This window comes from Emys orbicularis, chromosome 4 (assembly GCF_028017835.1).
Source record: "Emys orbicularis isolate rEmyOrb1 chromosome 4, rEmyOrb1.hap1, whole genome shotgun sequence".
NCBI classification, from domain to species: Eukaryota; Metazoa; Chordata; order Testudines; family Emydidae; genus Emys; species Emys orbicularis.
The window spans coordinates 12,718,875-12,728,071 of NC_088686.1; the positions used below are offsets into that span (position 1 = coordinate 12,718,875).

The following is a 9,197-nucleotide window of genomic DNA, read 5'->3' on the forward strand; positions in this document are numbered from 1 at the left end:
TCAGTTTGTCATTAATTTACACCAATATGCCTGACTCGTAACTATCTCTAGATAACTAGTAATTTTCACCTATACTGTACTAAATACTGAGACAGATGGATTCTTGTGCCTTTAAATCCTATCGTTAGGCTTGAATGTTTAATCAATCTTTAGAATTTGTTTATTTAGAATCCTTCATTACCGCTAATAGGATTTGCGTGACTAATTCCGCCCCTCCCAGCCTGTTGTTCACTTTCTGGTGGTTACTGAAATGTAGTTTTAGAAATAAAATGCCTTCTTACATAGAAACAACAAAGATTGTTAATTTTGAAACTAAACAGTGTAGCATGCAGTGGTATTTAAATAAGCTTTAATCTGAAGGTTGTCATTACATTTCATAAGTGCCCTAACCTCATATGCATTTGTTTAGTTGGCAAATACTGACAGATCCTCTCTCCTCTCTTAATATTTGTAATTAGTGTGTCCAGGAATCACTGTGTGAAGTCCCATGGCTTGTACTATAAATTAAGTCAGACTTGATGATCATAGTGGCCTCTTCTGGCCTTAAAATTTGTTTTCCCCCCCCCCCTCCCCCAACATATTGAGGGATATATTTGAGCTACCTGGAGCTAGGCAGAATATCTCTAAAACTAGCTACATTCATCTTTCTGTACACACCTACCATCTAGGCATCATTTATGTATCTGCTATAGTTTGTAATGAAGATCTTGGAACTGTTACTGATAATGGCAAGTACTTAGCCCATTTCCCCTACCCATTTTTAATGGAAATAATTAGGAAAGCATAAATCACTGCAAAAGGTGAACTTGATTCTAAAAGTGCGTGTGAGAGAAAAAGATATAGCTTCTGGCTAACAGCCCGTTGTACTTCTTTTCATGACTGATTCTCAGTCTATATAGTACCATTAGAGCTTCTTTATAAAAAAAGATGTCTTTCCAATGTGTATTAATGTGCCCCTTGATAGAGAGAGATCAGACCAAGTTTGTCATCCCCTTGTAAATATAAGGTGAATGCATCAGAATAACAATCTGAAGTTTCAAATTCTGTTTTGGCCCAATATGCAAAACTCCTACTGAGTGCATTGAGAGTTGCATGTACAAAAGAAATATCTTGGCCTGAAGGGCCAAATTATGCAATCACTTGTTGCAGTCTATAGAGCTTGCTACTTGTAGTCCCATGGAAGCCAGAGGAATGCTCACATTAATAATCGCTATGCGCCATAGGAGGGATTTGCAAGAATGGACTCTTAGATTGTGAGGCTTTTATTTTCATTTGTCTTATACTACAGCAAATTCAAATATAGGAGCCATGGAAATTCACAGGTCTATTATTAGTTGTTCCAAGTCCAATATCTTGTGGCCCATGATGGTTAGAAACAGAAATTTCATCCTGTTGAAAAGAAGATATTCCCCACTTCCCAGTGCTTGTAGCCTGGAAACTCCATAGATATCAAACCTTAAAAATATAAAAGGTGTTTTAGGTCATTGATTTGTTTTTAAAGTATATTGATTATAATTCTCTCCTTCCTCCAAGGGCTGATTGATAGTAGAACTCCTGGTATGATGCTAGCCAGGCTTTACTGGTGCAGATATGAAATGTGTTTTAATACACCCAAATACAAGGTCCTGCTTTAAGAACAAAGAATGCATGCCATACCTAGAGAATGGGGGACTGTATCCTGGAAATCAGTATCTCTGTAAAGGATTCAGGGGTCATAACAGACAAACAATTGAACATGAGCTCCTAGTAAAATGCTATGGCAAAAAGGGCTAATGTGATCCTTGGATTTATAAATGGGCATAATGAGTAGGAGATGATTTTACCTCTGTACATCACTGGTGAGACTGATCCTGGAATACTGTGTACAGTTCTGGTGTCCACATTTTAAAAAGGATATTGAAAAACTTGAGAGGGCGCAGAGAAACGCCACCAAAATGATTCAGTGGCTGGAGGAAAATGCCTTACACTGAGAGAGGGGCAAAAATACCAGGCACCAAGGGGTTCCTTAAGCTAGTAAAGAAAGGCATAACGAGTACCAATGACACATTCAAATTAGAAATCAATTACACATGATTAACAGTGAGGGTGATTCACCATTGGAACCAACTAACGAGGGAAGTGGTGGCTTCTCCATCTCTTGATGGAGTCTTCAAATCAAGACCAGATGCCTTTCTGGAAGACATGCCTTAGCAAAACACAAGTTATTAGGCTCAATTCAGCGGTAACCAGATGAAATTCGCTGGCCTGTGTTGTAGAGGAGGTCATACTAGATGTTTTAATGGTCCAGGCTGGCCTTAAAATCTGGGAACAATAGTACTGAAGCCAACCCACTGTAAGGTAGGTGTCTCTGTGAGTGTTGAAGTACACCAGCCCCTATGTGTCTGGAGTTTACTGCAACCTCAGAGGCAAGTACTGTAGGTGCTTCAAACATTAGCCTGTACCAGCTCTTGCCCTTGATACATTCCTATAAACTCCATTGCCAAGTGAGCAATACAGGATTATTTTTAGGAGGACTGGCAGAAATATAAGGTGCTAATGTCCCAGACACAGTTACAGTTATCCAGTGCTACCACTGTTCACAATATTATCACAAGTCTCATGATATTTGATATTTTACCTAACATCTCAGATCCTGGCACTGAATAAAAACCTGAAAACCTCAGTTTATATTTCAAAATGAAAGCACGTTTCTAGCACTCGTTCTGGCAAGAATCTTGAAAATGTGACCCGAATGCACCATGTAGGCTCAAAAACCTGAAGGCAAAATTTATTATTTTGTAAAATCTTACAGTTTTTTTAGCCAGTCTCATCATTTTGGGGGCCTGACTCATGATTAACGATACGATTGTGTCACGGAGTCATGGATTCCATGACTTTCCGGGACTGCCGTGACATCTGAGGCAGGACTGGAGCAGCTGTTAGCCCCAGGGCTGCTGAAGCAGCAGCCACTGGATCAGCTGACCAGCGGTCAGCCCTGGGGCTGCAGGAACAGCTGATTGGTGGCCAGCCTCAGGATAGGGTGATCAGACAGCAAGTGTGAAAAATCAGGACAGGGACTGTGGGATAATAGGCACCTATATAAGACAAAGCCCTGAATATCAGGAGTGTCCCTATCAAATCAGGACATCTGGTCGCCCTACCTCTGGAACAGTGGCCACCACACCAGAACAGCTGACTGGTGGCCCGTCGCTGGAGCAGCCGTCCCCAGCCTGCGGGAACAACGGCTGGGGCTGGAGCAGCAGCGGTCAGCCCCTGACGCAGGAGCAGCGACAAGGTTGGAGAGCCACGGCAGTGCTCTGTTCCCCAGCCCCAGGTTATTTTTAGTAAAAGTCAGGGACAAGGTGCAGGCTTCTGTGAATTTTTGTTTATTGCCCATGACCCATCCCTGACTTTTACTAAAAATACCCGTGACAGAATCCTGATTTTTGAACATTCGGAGATGGCAGTACTTGTTACCACAAAAGTCACCCAACAGTTCTTAACCCAGCCTCTAAGGGCAGTTCAGCAGAAAATGCAACTTCTGGCTCTTTCACCTGAGACTGGGCCCGTTTGCCCTCAGGAGGAATTTATTTTTCCTGTACCAGAGGCGGCGGAAGTAAGTAATACAGCGCCATCCACTAGCTCTTTCTTTCTCCCCCAGCTCAGTTGGTGTGGAGGGAAGTGTTTGGAATTATTAATATTTTAAATTACTAACCTGAATATGGGAAACCAACAAACACTAATTTAACCATAAATTCAGTCAAAAGGCCAAATGGTACTTATACAATTGCTCTACCACAGGCCAAAAAGCCTAAATAATAAGCCCTTTACTAACAGTAACAAAACATTTATAAAGATTTGATCAAGATACTTACTAACGGGCTACAGCCAGGGATGCTTAGACCCTTATTAGTCAGTTTCAAAGTGGTCAGGCAGGTCTTAGCAATGAACCCTTTAAGAGTTTACTTTTTATACTCTTTAACAAACAAGGGATGTCATTGCCAAGTACTGACTTGAGCTAAAACCAATTGGAGACAGTTCACCCTTATTTCCAGTCTTAATCCAGATAAGATTTACAACCTCCTTTCTCCCCAAGGCCTTTCCTCCCCTCCTTTTGCTGTCCAGCAGTTTTCCCACTGCACCGGGGTTCACATAGTCTTTAACACTGGTGTGTGGGTTGGGAAATGGCTGTGTTGACTCATTTTAAAACAAATTCTATTTGTTTTATTTAAAATCAGCTGCAATCACCCTTATTGGTCAGAGGCCTCCTTTTTTTAGAACCTATTCATTAACTCCCCTTTGAATCAGACATCCTCCCTACTTTATTCCTTCTGGCCTTATCACTTATTATTTTCAAGGTCTTCCTTCTACTTGCTAGTCAGGGCCTTCCTTTACAACACATACATACTTCCTTAAGCTAACTTTCATTCTTTAATTGTCTACTTATCCTACAGGAAAGTACCCAACAGGTTCAACCCAGGATCAACCAATTCAAAATAAAAAAAAATTCTAAAAGAGATGTCTCTGTTGTGTGCACAGAATACAGGGTGCGGTGGGACAGTGTAGGGGTTTGATCAGCCCTAATTTGAGATGCTGGGCATAACTCACTTGTACGTAACGAACGCATCTCAAACTCATGCTGATAAAACCATTGTGCCACTTATCTGTAAAGTATGTGGGTTTCAGGAGGCCGGGAAAGTCTCACAGGTCTCCCGGTGGGGTCTTCTCCAAATCATGCCATTCGGATGGGAGGCAGAGGAGAGTCACTCCACTCTCACCATGAGGTGAACACAGGTTTGCACTTCCACCTACACGGATGACCTCAGCCCTGCCCTACAAATGTTATGCATGGTGCATAGTGTTACAGATATGGCAATCTCCTGCAATATCTTTGAGAGATCTTACTGTATTAAGTTTATGTATCATTGTGAACCAGGGAATTGTCTGTGATTCCATATAGGAGGGTGACCATAGCTCTCCAGGAGCTAAGAATGGGGGAGGGATGTTGATTAGGCAAATTCACTCAAGTTGTGACACCTCCAGAGAACTACAACCACATGGAGAGGCTCACATAGAGCGGTTCTAACTGGATTAGAACATAAGAACAGCCACACTGGATCAGACCAGTGGTCCATCTAGCCCAGTATCCTGTCTTCGGACAGTGGCCAATACCAGGTGCTTCAGAAGGAATTAACAGAAAAGGCAGTCATCAAGTGATCCATCCCCTGACATCCACTCCCAGCTTCTGGCAAACAGAGGCTAGGGACGTTCAGAGCATGATGTTGCATCTCTGACCATCCTGGCTAATAGCCATTGATGGACCTATCCTCCATGAACTTATCTAATTCTTTTTTGAACCCTGTTATAGTTTTAGCCTTCACAACATTCCCTGGCAAAGAGTTCCACAGGTTGACTGTGCATTGTGTGAAGAAATACTTCCTTTTGTTTGTTTTAAACCTGCTGTCTATTAATTCCATTGGGTGACCCTGGTTCCTGTGTTATGTAAAGGAGTAAACAAAACTTCCGTATTTACTTTCTCCACACTAGTCAAGATTTTATAGACCTCTATCATATCCCCCTTTATCGTCTCTTTTCCAAGCTGAAAAGTCCCAGTCTTCTTAATCTCTTCTTATATGGAAGCTGTTCCATATCCCTTATCATTTTTGTTGACATTCTCTGTACCTTTTCCAATTCAAATATATCTTTTTTAAGATGGGGTGACCAGATCTGCACACAGTATCCAAGATGTGGAAGTACTATTGATTTATATAGAGGCAACATGATATTTTCTGTCTTATTATCTATCCCTTTCACAATAGTTCCTAACATTCTGTTCGCTTTTTTGACTGCCACTGCACATTGAGTGGAAGTTTTCACAGAACTATCTGCAATGACTCCAAGATCTCTTCCTTGAGTGGTAACAGCCATAGTCGGCGAGTTATATGGGCCTGTGTTGCCTATGCTCCACCAATATTTAGGAACATGGGCCCGGCTCCACCAGTGTTTGGGCTTACCATGCTTTGGGGGGCTCTGCGCTTCAGGGGGATGCGGGCCTAAGGGGTTGCGGGGGGCCTGGCGCCGGCAGCAGTGAGAGACCCAGCCCCAGCCCACCCCGCTCCGCCTCACCCTGCTGGCTCCCAGCATTGCTTGGGGGAGGGGGCGGAAGCTGGAAAGAGGCAGGGTGGGGGTTTGGGGGAAGGGGTGGAAAGGAGGAGGGGAGGGGGCGGAGTAGGGGCGGGCTGGGGCCGGGTCGCTCACTGCTGACGGCGCCAGGTCCCTCGCTACCCACCCAGAGCTGTCCTGTCCATAGGACAGATCGGGGCAACTGCGTCCCCCTGAAATGCAGGGCTCCCCAAAGCACGGTAAGGCTATGGACAGGATGGTTCTGCCTGGACCCCACCTCCCACTGAAGCGCAGGGCCTGGGGCGGTTGCCCTGGTCCATCCTATGGACAGGACGGCTCTGCTTGGACCCGTTCTGGGCACCACCAAAAATTATACAAACCTGGTGCCCATAGTAACAGCTAATTTAGACCCCCATCGTTTTGTATGTATAGTTGGGATTATGTTTTCCAATGTGCAGTACTTGGCATTTATCAACATTGAATTTCTCTGCCATTTTGTTGCCCAGTCACCCAGTTTCGTGAGATCCCTTTGTAACTTTTTGCAGTCTGCTTTGGATTTAAAAATCTTGAGTAGTTTTGTATCATCTGCAAATTTTGCCACTTCACTGTTTACCCCTTTTTCCAGATCGTTTATGAATATGTTGAACAGCACTGGTCCCTTTACAGATCCCTGGGCAACACCACCATTTGCCTTCTCCATTTTGAAATCTGACCATTTATTCCTACCCTTTGTTTTCTATCTTTTAACCAGTTACTGATCCACGAGAGAACCTTCCCTCTTACCCCATGACTGCTTAATTTGCTTAAGAGCCTTTGGCGAGGGATTCTCTAGAGACCAACTGATAAAGAAATGTCTGTTGCATAAAGACTCAGGGTTTTCTTTTTGATCCAGCAAACGGACAGGACTTTCTGACCAGGGGGCGGGGGAAGGGGCGACTCAATCCTTGCAGAAGGGTTGGAAGGACTGACAGCTTCCAGAGCCCTGGCTGGAGTTGGGGTGGTCTCTGGTAAGCTAATGAGCATGTGGGGAGGCTCTTTTATTGTTTTTAATATGTTTTCTCTGTCATGCTTTTTCCTTAAGAATCAATGCACTGGCTTAGACAGAGCTGTGTGGTGACTTGTGCCTGCTGACCATTACAGTCGGTCACAGCCTTCGGAGAGAAAGCAGAGCACAGGCGCAGGACTGGTTAGGCCATCTGGCTTGCTGGGGAACTCACAGCACAGGCAGGGAACTGTGCAGCCTGGAAAAACCTCAGTCAGGAAAAAGAGAGAGAGAGATGCGGTTCTCTGCTCAAGAGAGGTGATGGCTGAGAGTCTAGCGTGGGTGCCTTTGCTGGACCATTGAGGGGGAATCAAGATGCCGCTGCCCTGAGCTGCGATGACACATACCACTGGCAGTGGCGAGGAGCCCTGCTGGTGGCCCCACTGGCCACTCAGGTTTGGCACTGCCACACTAGAGGGGCCACACGTAAGTGGCATAGCGCTGAGCCCCCTTGTTACCAGGTGGCTGTGCCATCACTCAGTTTTGGTCTTGCCATCCACATCACAGCTGAGGGCCGGTGAGTGACAGGCCATTCACCTGCACTGCCTTGCTCTGCTGCTATCTGCTGCCACCATGGAGCGGCCGCTGGCCGCAGTGCTTGGGAGCTTCCTGATCTGCTGTGCAGGTGAGAACCCAGTCCGGGGCAGAGGCGGGTGGGGGCTGATGTCAGAGTGTCCCCCCTGCCCATCATGTGCCCGGGCAGGCAAAGCATGCCCCTAACCCCAACCCCAGCCCCTGCCCCACTGAGACACCTGGCGCCAGCTGTTTAGGCAGGGGAGGGGCTGCTGTCCCTAGCACCGCTGGGGAGCAAGGTCTGGGGCTTGCGGGGCTCCAGCCAGGGAGCAGGGTTGGGGGGGCCGCTCTGCGCAGCTCCCAGAAGCAGTGGCATGTCCCCCCTCCGGGTCCTACATTTAGGAGCAGCCAGGGGGCTCTGCCCCGCATGCTGCCCCTGCCCCAAGCGCCACCCCCGGAGCTCCCATTGTCTGGGAACCACGGCCAATGGGAGCTGCAGGGGCGGTACCTGCGAGGGGGCAGCGCGCAGCAGAGCTGCCTGGCCGCTCCTCCGCGTAGGAGCTGGAGAGGGGACATGCTCTTGCTTCCGGGAACTGCTTGAGGTAAGCGCTGCCCTAAGCCTGCACCCCTGAGCCACCCCTCCCCGGCACTCCAACCCCCTGCGCAGAATTCCCCCAGAAGCAGTGTCAGGGGAGCCTCTGACTCTACAATCAGCCTTTTCCAATAAGAAACAAGCCTCGGGGACACAGATTGAGTCGTCCTTTGGTGGAACGGGACCTTTCGACAGTAACACACAATAATACAGCTGCTAACTAGTTAAAAAGCAGCCCCACTATGTTTGATGATAGTCACAGCTTAAAGACCAAAGGGAGGTACAGAAAAAAATGACCCCTGGCTTTGATTGAGTTACCAGCACTGGGCTACTTTGGGGCTAGTTTTACGTGACTTTGGGCTATTAATGCAGTAGAAATTTGGCAGCCTGCTCCTCTGAGGGTCGCCCCAGATCTGCCCCACAGCGCAGTGGGACCAGGGGCTCCCCACCCTTGGAGAGGGGCTGCCTAGAGGGGCCGCCGCAGCCTTTCCTGTGCTGGAGGGTGCCTGGCGATTTGTCCCCAGGCCCTGCCCCTCCCCATCTGGGCCCACCACAGCCCCACCGAGCTGTCCCGCTTTGCAAGGCTGATTGCCAAGCTTGGCTCCTTAGCAGGCAAACTGAGCTGCCCCCATCGCTGTTCCGGGCAAAAACACCGAAAACCTGACACGGTAACTGCAGCTATAGGAGCAAAATTTTCTGCGCCCAACGTGGGGCTCGAACCCACGACCCTGGGATTAAGAGTCCCATGCTCTACCGACTGAGCTAGCCGGGCGCTGCGAGCTAGCCTCCGTTCAGCGACTATTCGAAATATAATTTAGCGCATGCGCAGAATTTGTTAATTCTAATTTTGCTTACGAGACTTCTTCCCGCGTTTCTTCCAGTCTCGGGCCGGGCGCGCCCCCGCGGCAGTGACAGGGCCTGCTCTGCGGACGCGCACGTTCACATAGG

General features: G+C 47.2%; 1 non-coding gene across 1 annotated transcript; it reads right to left on the minus strand.

The window, feature by feature from the left end:
• Nucleotides 1-8,948: 8,948 nt before the first annotated feature.
• On the minus strand, nucleotides 8,949-9,021 carry TRNAK-CUU (transfer RNA lysine (anticodon CUU)). Its single transcript has one exon. It is a non-coding gene; the product is annotated as a tRNA-Lys (tRNA).
• Nucleotides 9,022-9,197: the final 176 nt, after the last annotated feature.